Raw genomic sequence first — 14,330 nt, forward strand, 5'->3', positions numbered from 1 at the left:
ATCCGAACATGTTGCCTGGGCTTCAGCGACGGGGGTTTGCTTGTCTGAATGGACAGAAGTGATTCAGGGAGAGGACTTTAAAAATACTTCTGTTTACCTAATAGAACTCAGTGTTCGGAACGCTCGTCTCTCTTCTTTCCTGGTTCACTCACCACAAACAGGAGCCGAGATCACTTGCTCAGGAAGAAGGGGAGCAAGACACTGCCACATACCAGTACTCTTATTTTTCCCTTTCACCCAAGCACATGTATTTGGCAATGCTCTTTGCAAACATCTAAAGCATTCTAAAACTACATAAGGTGAATAACCACCATCAGTGAATTCACCAATCCTAATAATGAATGGCCTGCCTCCTTTGACAAAAAATTTCTGCACCAAAATTCAGAAACTCAAATCTAGTTTCCATCACATAACACCCATGTTTAAGGACTTAGAGGGGGAGATTCTTACCATTTATCTGAAAAATACATCTTGTAGGTGACTATTTTCAAGCCTCTGGACTTTCTCAGTCACACTCATATCCCATACCCATTATTTTTTATCGGTGTCTTCAGCTCTGTTTCAGTCACACTTCCATCACACTCACCTTGCTCAGTCCCATCCAAGCACCCATGCTGAAGCCTCCACCATCACCCCCGGAGGACCCCACTCTTGTCTATGACTTAGCGCATGTCAGGCACTGAGATATTGGGATCCCCTTCCTCAAGGGAGGGGCTCTTCCTTCCCCCTCACATCGGGCGTAGGCGGCCTCAATTCATGTTGCAGAATAGTGAATAAATGTTGTCTCCCCACCTCTGAGACACTGATTCATACCCACTACTCTTTTCCCAGACTTGGAGCAGCTTCTCTATTGGAGTGGCTCCACACCAATCCTTCTTCTGTTACCACCACCACAAAACAGATACTTACTGAGCCTCTGTCAAAGCCAGGTGCTGCTGTCCAGCTGGAATAAAGCAATGAACCAAACATAAAAAACCCTGCCTACATGGAGCATGCATTCGAAAAGGGGAGAAGTGATGCCCTGGACAGCTCACATTCAATTAGAACTTCAGTATAATTCAGTTGTTTTGATTCTACATTGAGTCAAGTGACTGCGGGTGGTCTATCTACCAAGATTCCTGTGGTAGATATTCTGCAAAGACAGGTACCCCCAACTCCTCCTAAACCTGCAGACACAGGACTACTCCTCCCATTAAGAGGTAGAGTCTGTTTCCTCTCTACCTGAACTTGAGCTGCCCTGTGACTCAATCAACAGAATTATCAGAAGTGATGGCTGTGTCAACTCTGGGCCTAAGAAAGCTGACAGTTTCCACCGTCCAGGAAACCAGACACCATATGAAGAAGCTCAGCCTATCCTGCTGGAGAGAAGGCCATGCAGACAGAAGGGCCCAGGTGACAACCAGGACAAAGGCCACACGTGAGTGAGGCCACCTCCTACCTTCCAGCCACCAGGTGAATGCAGCCCCTTGAGTGAGCCCAGCAAACATCACTGGAGCAGAGACCACCACCTATGATGAATTTCTGAACTACAGCATCGCAATCAGTAAAGTGGTGGTGGTTTTAAGCCACTAAATTTGGGAGTGGTTGTTAGGCAGCAGTAGATAAGGGAGATCCTGCCTTCACGAGACAGAGTTCTTAGCCAGAGTCAGGATGGTATCTTCTACGTGTTTCTAGACCTTCATTACATAAACCATTACAGTTAGGCAAAAAGGAAATACGCAGCCAAGATCTGACAAGTGACTATTTTTTTGTTTTTTAAAACAGCTTTATTGGGTTAGAAATTACATACCCTAAAGTTCATCCACATGAAGCGTACAGTTTAAGGGCTTCAAGTAACCATCACAGAATCTAGCTTTAAAATCTTTTCATTGCCCCCAAAAAAGAAACCCCACAATCGCTAGCAGTCGCTCCCTATTTTCCACCAACCCCCAGCTCAGTCCTAGGCAACCACTGATCTACATTCTTTCTGTCTCCATGGATTTACGTATTCTAGACATTCTGTATAAATGGGATCATACGTTATATGGTCTTTTATGACTGCCTTCTTTTGCTTAGCATGATTTTTTTTTTAATTGGGGTATAGTTGCTCTAATGATGAGTGAATATTATAAAACTAAATGGGGGAGAGGATTCTGGAGAAGTCGCCAACGTATAACACACCAGAATCTGTCTTCCCACCTAGCCAACTGCACTGGTGGAATCTATTTAACTATTTTGGAACCTTGAATGCTTACACCTTCCAGGGGAAGGTAAGATGATAAACTGTGATGAACTGCAGTCAATCTTGGCTCTTAGCACAGTAGGAGCCACCCGTTCATCACTCCCAGACCCTTAGCAGACAACTGCACATGTGTTCCTAGAACCACTGCCCACAGCCTGTGGGAACTAGGGTGGGCATGAAGGACCCTGTGCTCCAAACACCGGGGGTCCCTGCTGTGACTGCCAATAACTGCTTCTGATCACAGAGGTGAGCAGCCACTGCGCCTCCCCTACCCTATTGCAGTTCCCTTCCCTTGTACCCGAGAAGACTTCCAGGGGATATGAAAGGCCAGGTCCCTTCTCCCCCTTCATTCTTCACTTTTTTCCCCTTTGGAGCCAGACAGTAAAGACTAGGACATTTAAAAACAACTGCATATATGAAAAAAATTAGAAAGTGACTATGTGTGCCCTGAGAAAGGCTCAGAAAAGACCTGGGAAGACCTTTGGTTCCCATCTCAGGCTGATCCTCAGCAAAGGGACTGTGTACAACAATTAAAATCAAAAACAAACAATAAGAAAAACAAGCAAGCCCTAGGGAAAGGGGAAATCTGATTTCCAGAGTTACCACATTATTATACTCAAGAGTCCATTAAAATAAATCATAAGGCATGCAAAGGAACAGCAAAGTACGGCTCATTCAGAGAAAAAAAAAAATCAATAGATGCTGTCCCTAAAAAAGACATAATGGCTAATACACTAGACAAAGACTTCAAAGGAAATGTCTTAAAGATGCCCAACAGACTAAAGGAAGATATGGAAAAAGCCAAGAAAACAAAGTGTGAATGAAAGGAAATATCAATAAAATGACAGAACCAAAAGGAAGTTCTGGATGGAGTTCAAAAGTATATAGCTGAAATGAAAAGTTCCTTAGAAGGATTCAAAAGCAGATTTTAGTAGACAGAAGACTCCGCGAACTTGAAGATAAGACAATGGAAATTACTGAGTCTAAAGAAAAGAAAAAAGATGGAAGAAAAGCCAACAGAGCCTAAGGGAACTGTGGGACACCATTAAGAAGATCAACATAAGTATAGAGGAAGTCACAGAGGGAAAAGAGAGAAAGGGAAGAGAGAATACTTGAAGAAATAATGGCTGAAAACGTCCCAGATTTAATGAAATACAGACTACAAACATCCAAGGAGCTCTGTAGACTCCAAATAAGAACATAAAGAAACCCACACCAAGACACATTATAATCAAACTTTCAAAAGACAAGAGAGTCTTGAAAGCACAAGACACAAGTGACCCATCACATAAAGGGATCCTCAATAAGATTACCAGACTTCTTGCCAGAAAGTTCAGAAATAACAGCGGACAATGGGCTGATACTGCAAAGTGAAGAAAACAAATTATCAAATGAGAACTCTGTTTCTGGCAAAACTGTCCTTTAAGAGTGAGGGAGAAAGCAAGACTTCCCCAAACAATAGTTGAGAAAGTATGTAACCACCAGACCTGCCCTGCAAGAAATGCTCAAGTAGTCCTACAGGGTGAAATGAAAGGACACCAGACAGTGTTTTGAAGCCTATAGAGAAATACAAATCTCAATAAAGCTGAGTGCATCCACAATTACAGAAGCCTAGCATTATTGTAACAGTGGTCTGTAACTACATTCTTCTACATGATTTAAGAGACTAAAACATTTAAAGAAAAAACAACAGTACAAGAGCTAGTATTACTGTAATTTGGGTTTCTCACTCCAAATCTTCTTTTCTATATAATTTTAGATCAGTGCATTTTTAAGGAATTATAAGTTCATTTTAGAGTGTATTATGTATAAAGACATTAGTTTTGTGACATCAACAACCAAAGAGGGTGGGGACAAAGCTGTAAAGATTCACATTACTAAAATCAGAAATGAAAATAGGGACAGTAGCACTGGTTCTACAGATATAAAAGGGATAGATGTGAACAACTGGATGCCAACAAATCATATCTAGATGAAAGGGACAAATTGCTAGAACCACAAAAGCTACAAAGATTAAATTATGAAGAACTAAAAAATCTGGTTATTTCTATAGCCAATAAGGAGACTGAATCAATAATCAAAAATCCCCAAAGAAAAGCCTTGGACCTGATGGCTTGGCTGATGAATTCTACTAAACATTTAAAGAACTAACTCCAAAAGTTCTCAAACTTTTCTATAAGACTGAAGAGGAGGGGATATTTTCAGACTCACTCAGAGGCCAGCATTACTTTGATACCAAAGCTGGATAAGGACACGGTAAGAAAACTGCAGCCCAATATTCCTTATGAACACTGATGACAAAACCTTCAACAAAATGCAACAGAAGTCAGCAGCATATTAAAACGATTATATACCATGAACAAGTAGGATTTATTCCTGAAATGTAAGGATAGTTTAACAGACCAAAAAGGTAGTACACCATATCAACAGAATGAAGGATCCACATCATCATCTTAATTGAGCAGAAAAAGAATTTGACAGAAATTCAACACCCTTTCATGATAAGAACATTCAAACTACAAACAGAAGGAAACTACTTCAACATAATAAAAGCTGTATGTGAAAACCCATGGAGATCGTCATTTTCAATGGTTCAAGGCTGAAAGCATTTCCTCTAATATCAGGACCAAGGCAAGGATACCCACTTTCAGCATTTCAGCTCAACACAGTATTTGAGGTTCACTCAGAGCAATTAGGCTAGAAAAAGAAAGGCATCCAAATTGGAAAAGAAGTAAAATTCTCTTTGCAGATGATATGATCTTATATGTAGAAAATCCTAAAGATTCCAGACATACCAAAAAACTATTAAAACAAATTCATTAAAGTGGCAAAACACAAAAGCCAACACAGAAAAAAATTCAGTTTCATTTCTCTGTATATAACAATGAACAATTTAAAAAGGTAAAAAATTACAAAGACAATTCTGTTCACAGAAACAATTCTATACACAATAGTATCAAAAAGAATAAAATACTTAGGGGTCAGCCAATAGAAAGATTTGTACAATGATAATTACAAATATTGATAAAAAGAAATTAAGGCCATAAATAGAAACATCCCAAGATCATTAATTGGAAATCTTAACACTATTAAGATGTCCATACTACTCAAAGGTACTATAGATTCAATGCAATCCCTACCAAAATCCCAATCATGATTTTTGCAGAAATAGGAAAAACAAAACAAAAAAACCCATCCTAAAATTCATATGGAATCTCAAAATGACCCCAAGTAGCCAAAACAATCTTGAAAAAGAATAAAACTGGAAGACATACTTCCTGAATTCAAAATTTACCACAAAGTTACAATAATCAAAGAAGTGTGGCATTAGTAAACAGACAGACATATACACAATGCAATCTACTAGAGGGCCCAGAAATAAAATCCTTGCATATATGGACAAATAATTTTTGATAAGGGTGCCAAAACTTCAGTGGGGAAAGGATATTCTTTTCAACAAATATTTCTGGGAAAAATGGATATCCACATGCATGAGAATGAAGCTGTATCTTTATCTAACACCATATACAAAAATTAACTCAAAAAATGGATCAAGGACCTAAATATGAGCCCTAAAAGTATAAAACTCTTAGAAGAAAATATAGGACAAAAGCCTCCCAACAGTGGATTGGGCAATGATTTCTTAGATATGATACCAATGGCATAGTAAACAAAAGGAAAAAAATAGACAAATAGGTTGCTGGGAAAATTTTAAATGTTGTGCATCAAAAGATACTATAAGAGTAAAACAGCAACCCACAGTATGGGAGAAAATATTTACAAATTATCTAATAAAGGAATAATACCCAGCATATATAACTCCTAAAGCTCGAACAATAAAACAACCCATTTAAAAATGGGCAAAGGACTTGAATAGACATCTCTCTAAAGATCTATGAATGGCCATGAAGTACACAAAAAGATGTTCAACACTACTAGTCATTCAGGAAAAGCAAATTGAAACTACCATGAGATGCCACCTCATACCCAGTGGGATGGCTACTATTGAAAAACCAGAAAATAAATATAGACAAAGACGTGGAGAAAGTAAAATTGTCCAGGCGCTATAGAAAACTGCTGGTAGTCCCTCCAAAAATGAGCAGTAGAATTGCGATATGATCCAGCAATTCCACTTCCAGGTCTGTACTAAAAAGAAAAACCCGAGGAGGGTGTGGGGGAGCTGGCTTCATTCCCATATTCATAGCAGTGTTATTCACAATAACCAAAACAAAGAAGCAAGCCAGTGTCCACGGACTGAAAACTAGATAAAGAAAATGTGGCATGTATACATAATGGAATATTCTAAAAAGGAAGGAAATTCTGCAATACACTGCAATAATCTTGAGGACATTCTGCTAATTAAGCCTTTTTGTATTTGCCAAAAATACCAAAAGGCAAATAGTGTCTGATTCCACTTATATGAGGTACTTCAGGTAGTCAAAAAATCATGAGGAAAGAAGGTAGAACGGTGGTTACCAGGGGATGTGGGTAGGGGGAAAATGAGAGTTACTGTTTAGTGGGTATAGAGTTGCAGTTTTATAAGATGAAAAGAATTATGGAGATAGAAAGAAGTCATGATTACACAACAATGTGAATATATTTAATACCACAGAACTGTGTGTTTAAAGATGGCTAATATGGCAAATTTTATTGTTTTAAAACAAAAAAAAAATTTAACTTAAATTGGATATCTATAAGCATGGAAGCAGAGAAGGCAATGGCACCCCACTCCAGTACTCTTGCCTGGAAAATTCCATGGACAGAGGAGTCTGGTAGGCTGCAGTCCATGGGGTCGCTAAGAGTCGAACACGACTGAACGACTTCACTTTCACTTTTTACTTTCATGCATTGGAGGAGGAAATGGCAACCCATTCCAGTGTTCTTACCTGGAGAATCCCAGGGACAGGGGAGCCTGGTGGGCTACCATCTCTGGGGTTGCACAGAGTCGGACACGACTGAAGCGACTTAGCAGCAGCAAGCATGGAAGAGACCTAGAGCATTTTATTTTTTGGACAGAGGACTCAAATCATTTTTTACTGCATATTCTGTTAGTTAAATGTTGACCATGTCTCTTCTATATTATTAATTATACACAAATATTACTAAATTAATGCATTATGTACATTAAGAAATACCTTCAATAATAAGCTTAAGTAACTTCCCTGGTGGCTCAGACAGTAAAGGCATCTGTCTACAATGCGGGAGACCCGGGTTCGAGCCCTAGGTTGGGAAGATCCCCTGGAGAAGGAAATGGCAATCCACTCCAGTACTATAGCCTGGAAAATCCCATGGACAGAGGAGCCTGGTAGGCTGCAGTCTATGGGGTCGCAAAGAGTTGGACACGACTGAGCGACTTCACTTAAGTGTTTATATACTTATGTTTGAATAAACATGCGAGTCCTACTGCAATCTGTTAGCTATGCATGCAACTCACCTCGGGGACAACTGCTTCAGGGTAAACCAGTTTCTATGTTATTCTCTTATTTCTTCTTCCAACTCTCTCCCCTTGGCCTTTGTACTCTAAACTATTTCAGTTTTCTTCCTCTCAATGTTTTCCTTCAGCAGTTCCACTTTCTGCTTTCACCTTTTAAATACGGGCTTTGGTGTCTGGGCTTCTGCTTCTGTACTTCTTTCAAGGACACCCTCCCTTGGCAAATTCACCTTACTAACAAATCGCCAGGTTTGTCAACTTGTCTGCTCTCTGAATTAGTCTGCAACCTGAACATTTACACCTGAGTCAAAAATCTCACCACTAGTGTATCATCTAGCCCCTCACCCACACTGCCCAACAAAACTCTCCAATTTGCTTATCTACCTTCTGCTGAATCACCCAATGTAACTATACATCTGGAGCCAACTCAAAACACTTTCTAACAGCTCTACTTAGAAATTCTGCTGGAATTAGGCTAAAACTGACTTCCTTGTAACTTTCACATTGGGTCCAGTTTGGGCTTCTGAGGTCTCACAAAATACCATCACTGCATGCATGCGTGCTTAGCCACTCAGTTGTGTCTTTGTGACCCTGTGGTTCCGACTCAGGGATCAAATCCGCGTCTTCTGTGTCTCTAGCACTGCAGGTAGACTTTTTATCCACTGAGCCAACGGGGACTACCCACACTCAAAGTGAAGTGAAGTCACTCAGTCGTGTCTGACTCTTTGTGACCCCATAGACTGTAGCCTACCAGGCTCCTCCGTCAATGGGATTTTCCAGGCAACAGTACTGGAGTGGATTGCCATTTCCTTCTCCAGGGGATCTTCCCAACCTAGGGCTCAAACCCGGGTCTCCCGCATTGTAGACAGACGCTTTACCATCTGAGCTACCCACACTCAAATCTAAAGCAAATGCACCATTTTTGTCATCTTTAGGTTTCAGTGGCAAGACATGAGGACCTTTTCCAAGTAAAACAGGGCAGCTGGAACCTCACAGCTAATCTGTGTCCTATAAACCAAAACAGGCACTGAACACTTCAGGTGAGTGAATCAGGACAAGCGCAGAATAACGTCCAGGACTCAGACCCAGTTCAGCGGGCATACGAAACTATGGGTTTCCAAGGTGACGGATGATACAAAGTCTGAGGCCTCTCATCAGTTGGTTTAGTTCAGTTCAGTCGCTCAGTCGTGTCCGACTCTCTGCGACCCCATGAATCGCAGCACACAAGGCCTCCCTGTCCATCACCAACTCCTGGAGTTCACTCAGACTCACGTCCATCGAGTCAGTGATGCCATCCAGCCATCTCATCCTCTGTCGTCCCCTTCTCCTCCTGCCCCCAATCCCTCCCAGCATCACAGTCTTTTCCAATGAGTCAACTCTTTGCATGAGGTGGCCAAAGTACTGGAGTTTCAGCTTTAGCATCATTCCTTCCAAAGAAATCCCAGGGCTGATCTCCTTCAGAATGGACTGGTTGGATCTCCTTGCAGTCCAAGGGACTCTCAAGAGTCTTCTCCAACACCACAGTTCAAAGGCATCAATTCTTTGGCGCTCAGCCTTCTTCACAGTCCAACTCTCACATCCATACATGACCACAGGAAAAACCATAGCCTTGACTAGATGGACCTTTGTTGGCAAAGTAATGTCTCTGCTTTTGAATATGCTATCTAGGTTGGTCATAACATTCCATGCTTATTCTCTGCTTAGAGAACCAGGCAAGTCCTCCACGCTCCCAATTCTGCTTTTACGACTGTCCCTTGTTCAGTCATGTTCAGTCACGACATGTTGTGAACTGATAACACTGTAGCTTAAAAAGCTTTTTCATCAATCTGATCTAGTAATTTAAAACCAAAACAAAGACACTATTGTGGAATAAGCCATTAAGTGCTTACTTAAACACTAGGCGCTTCTGGGTACTGATGACTTGGTCATGACATTGGAGGAATTGATGACTAGAAGGAATATGACTAAGAGTGGTCAGTGAGAACCCAAGGAAGAATCTGAAGTGGTACAGAGTGGCACATTAGCCAAGAATACACCCAGAGAATACCAAAGAGAACACACATGAGACTGGTCTTCCAGCCTGTCTTGGGTCATTCACACAGAAGCAAGGGACCAGAAAGACTTCTGATATCTAACTCTGATGATGAGAACTGGGAGGAAAAATAACTTGTGTGTTCTCCATAATGTTTTAAGAAGAATTGACTGTATCAGACAAACTATGTAAATACAGAAGAGGAGTCCTAAATAAGTTAAACATGAGGGTGAGAAGAGGAAAATCATGTAGAAAGAAAAAAAAAAAAAACAACAAACTATTAAAATTCTTCTGAGGGGAAAAAAAAAGACAAAACAATTAGAGCAATTCAGAATTCTCAAGATCTGCCAAGATTTCCTACACAAAGCAAGAATTTTGTCCACTTGCTGTAGAAAAGAAAGATCTTTCTCTTTTACATTTTTACGTGTTAGAAAGTGTTAGCAAAATTCAGTCTTTCAGTCCTTAACAATGACTAAAATGTAGTCACACAATTACATTTAAGTTATATTGCGGACTTGAACTGTCAAAGAAAGAGAGAATATTTCGTGAACTTTTTATACATACTTCTTTAAAATCACTAATAACATCAATTTTTTTTTTCCCTGCAAAAATTTTGAACACATATTTGGAGCCACTGCTATAGCTTAAAATATTGGAATTCCGTTAATGGTTACTGGGAACTATGATAATAGAAATTATTTTTACTAGTATTTCTCTGAATTCTATTTATTTATAACACTTTCTATAGTCATGCTACTCTTCAGCTTTCTTAAATTGGCCCATTTAGCCTTGGCTGTCCCACTAATTATATAAGCTTTTTGAATCCTGACTTTATTTTTTTGGGCTCCAAAATCACTGCAGATGGTGACTGCAGCCATGAAATTAAAAGATGCTTACTCCTTGGAAGGAAAGTTATGACCAACCTAGACAGCATATTAAAAATCAGAGACATTGCTTTGCCGACAAAGGTCCATCTACTCAAAGTTTTGGTTTTTCCAGTAGTCACGTATGGATGTGAGAGTTGGACTATAAAGAAAGCTGAGCACTGAAGAATTGATGCGTTTGAACTGCGGTGTTGGAGAAGACTCTTGAGAGTCCTTTGGACTGCAAGATCAAACCAGTCTATCCTAAAGGAGATCAGTCCTGAGTATTCATTGGGATGACTGATGTTGAAGCTGAAACTCCAGTACTTTGGCCACCTGATGCAAAGAGCTGACTCATTTGAAAAGACCCTGATGCTGGGAAAGATTGAGGGCAGGAGGAGAAGGGAACGACAGAGGACAAGATGGTTGGATGGCATCACCGATTCAATGGACATGAGTTTGGGTAAACTCAGGGAATTGGTGAGGGACAGGGAGGCCTGGCGTGCTGCAGTCCATGGAGTCGCCAAGAGTCGGACACCACTGAGCAACTGAACTGAATCTCTAAAATCTCTTGTCTTCATTCTTTACCTATAATGTACATTTGTTTATTTACTCATTCAACAAATATTTACTGAACAACTACTGCCAGTCAACAGCATTCTCATAAAACTTACAACCCAAGTGCTATATAAAATGGAAAGGTTAGACTGAGATGTTATTGTCCCTTTAAGATCTAAAATTTCATTATATAAAAGATCACCTACATTTACCATTTTAATTGATCAAAAAAGCAGAAGACAAAAACTTGGCATTAATAAGAAATAGAAATATTTAGACCACACCCAAGCAAGGTCTGCTTCAATCCTGGGTACAAATTTCTAGCTCTATCACAAGTTCCTGTCTAAACAAAGTCAATGTCTGTGTTGATCAAACAGTGGGTCACAAATATATGAATCTTTGCAAATTATGAAAAAGCTGGGAAATGATTAAATAGTACATTGTAAATTGGATAGTTATTTAAACCTACAAAGCTCAGGTTTGAGGAACGGTTTTTTTACAGTTAGTTTCTGAGTTCATTTAGAGAAGATCTTCTATAACTTAGGTTCGTTTAAGGTTAATTTTTTATACATTCAAAAGTTCACACTACAGTAGAAGTTTACAGAATACAGTACCAATCACAGAAGTGTACTGCAACTCAGTCGCTGAGTTTAAACACATGTTCTTCAAACACTCATCTGAAATATCAAAGTACTGTCATCTAATTCAGAATAATAAACATTCATATATACCAGTAGAAACACGCTTGTTTCCAGCTGTTTACAAGTCCCAGAGTCGTAACTAACACACTGTTGAAAACAATTCCTTGTAATCTAAAGGCCCTAAAGCCACAAACAATACACTACTAATCAAAGCTTCACAGCCTTGATTACTCAGGGGAGTGCAGCCACCCACCAAAAAGCCCAAAGAGAAGCGAGCTTATCTTTCCCACAAATTGGTAATGTTTTTCCTCTTTTCTGCCAAATTCTTGAAGAAGGGACACACTGCACATACAAAGATTCAATAAAAAGAATCCTAATATTTCCTGTTCCTGACATGTAACCAGACTCATTTAGCTAACATGTATTGTATACTTCACTATGGCAGGCTCTAGGCTAACCCTCTGAAAGACATGGCCCCTGTCTTCCAGGAAAGTTAAGTTCTAGAGGGATAGAGCAGTATGAACAAATAACTAGTGTGATAAATACTGTGAAAGAACAGTAACAATGTTAAAAGACTTAGAGGAGAATTTTACCTAATACAAGAAGGGAAAGAACACCACCTCTTGCGAAAGTAACATTTAATCCGGTATCTGAAGGACGCTGCTTATCTTAAATTTTTTCTCTGCATATTTGCACAGATATTTATTTTTGGTCAAATAAGTTACACATTTAAAAACATCCTATTTTGGAACTATAGTCGGCTGGTATATTTAAAATACAAGAAAGGCACGTAAGCTTACCTGGTTGCCTTCTGCCATCACCAGGTAAATATCACACCTTGGCTAGACTGCCTGTCCCCAGGGAGGATGAGACTCCTGAAACAGAGCTAGGTCACACCAATTGTCCCAGCCAAAACCAAAAGATAGCCAAACTCCTGAAGTCAGCAGAGCCCCCAAACCAACCACCCTAGAAATGTTTTGAACAAATACTTATTGTGAGCAACTGATGTTTCTCAGTCATCTGCCATGCAGCATTACTATGGCAACAGATAACTTATACACAAGATCTTTAAAAATTACTATTCCTGTATCTTTTCTCTGGAAACCACTGAAGGATATGTCCTCCCAAGAGAAATGAGTAAACCAAGAAAGACTCTGATTTGGGATCCAGAAGTGAAGGATTTAAACATAGGAAAAAAGATAATTTTTAGGTTAATTTGTGAAGGGAAGATTCAGAGCAACAGGCTGCTACAGTTCTATAGTTACTGTTGGCAATTCTAGGACAAATGCTTCCAAAACAACCTAAAGAACTAATATATAACCCAATGTGTGTTAGAATCCTGGCAAGGAGTATGAGGGTAGGAAGTTAGTTATGTGAAGAAGAATAAGCAAACAAAAAAAATGAGAATTATGGCAAATTCCAGGGAAAAAAAAACCTAAGATGTGATCATAACATATAACCTGGCTCATATAGAAAAACTTTTATGTTTACAATAATGTATACACTAAACATTTGACATGAGAAGCTAGAGAACAATTCCCCGAGAAAGTGACATTTGTGAAGACCACTGAAAGCATGTTTTAACAACTTAAAAACATTTTTAAATTTTGGACAATTATACTGGGAGGATAGGGGTAAAGAGTGTGTGTGCTGGAGGGAGAAAGAAGTTTAAGAAAAGTAGATCTGTATCTTCCAGTGTAGAAAGCCCTCAAATAAGATCTAAAACTGAAATATAAAAGACAGCGATTTAACCATAGATTTTTTAAATATCAAATTTAATAGCATAAGAAACAGCTAGAAAGTAGTCAAATCTGGGGAGTTGGGAGGAGACAGAAGGCTGCTATTTTTGAATCATAAGCCCAGTGTCTTTTGAAGCTATTATTTTAATAAAAATTAAAATTTTCACCTATTTTTAACCTCATTTGCCTTACTTCCATTCTCCCCAAATTTCTATTTCTAGATGCCTTATATCTATTACAACTAGAACTATTTCCTGAATTCATTTATTCTTTCAACTATTTACTGAGAAGCTATTAATGTCCACTGTTTCTGATAAGCAATTAACAAAAAACTAAGTCTAGTGGGGACACACAAAATATTTTAGATATATTAAACATACAGATAGGCCAAGAATTAAGTGGTAAGAAGAAAAGTAATGCAAAATACACAGATGGATGTGTGCATGCTCAGTCACGTCTGACTCTCCACAACTCTATGTACTGTAGCTCCCCAGGCTCCTGTCCATGAAATTTTTCCAGCATTTATATATGTTGGTGGCATTTAAGCAGACATCTGGAGTTAATAAGGGAGAAGTCCATGCAGATATGTGGCAAAAGAACGGAGGAGGTGGGAAAGCAGCTAATGCAAAGGCCCTAAGATGTACATGCGCTTAGCATGTTCAAAGACAAGCTGGAAAACCAGCTATTTAGGGCCTTATGTGCATTTAAGTACTTTTGCTATTACTCTGCATGAGCTAATGAACCATGGGTCTTCAAATGAGTTACAGCAATAGGAGTTAACTTTTACTCTTTAAAAGATCACTTGCTGGTGTATAATCACTTGCCAAAAAAAAAAAACTGGCAAT

At 39.3% G+C, this 14,330-nt stretch overlaps 1 protein-coding gene across 2 annotated transcripts in view; it reads right to left on the bottom strand.

The window, feature by feature from the left end:
• CNNM2 (cyclin and CBS domain divalent metal cation transport mediator 2) overlaps window positions 1-14,330 on the bottom strand; it is a 186,470-nt gene that overhangs the window by 113,441 nt on the left and 58,699 nt on the right. The gene's annotated exons all lie outside the window — the stretch shown is intronic.

Source organism: Bos indicus x Bos taurus, chromosome 26, assembly GCF_003369695.1.
Source record: "Bos indicus x Bos taurus breed Angus x Brahman F1 hybrid chromosome 26, Bos_hybrid_MaternalHap_v2.0, whole genome shotgun sequence".
Taxonomy (NCBI): domain Eukaryota; kingdom Metazoa; phylum Chordata; class Mammalia; order Artiodactyla; family Bovidae; genus Bos; species Bos indicus x Bos taurus.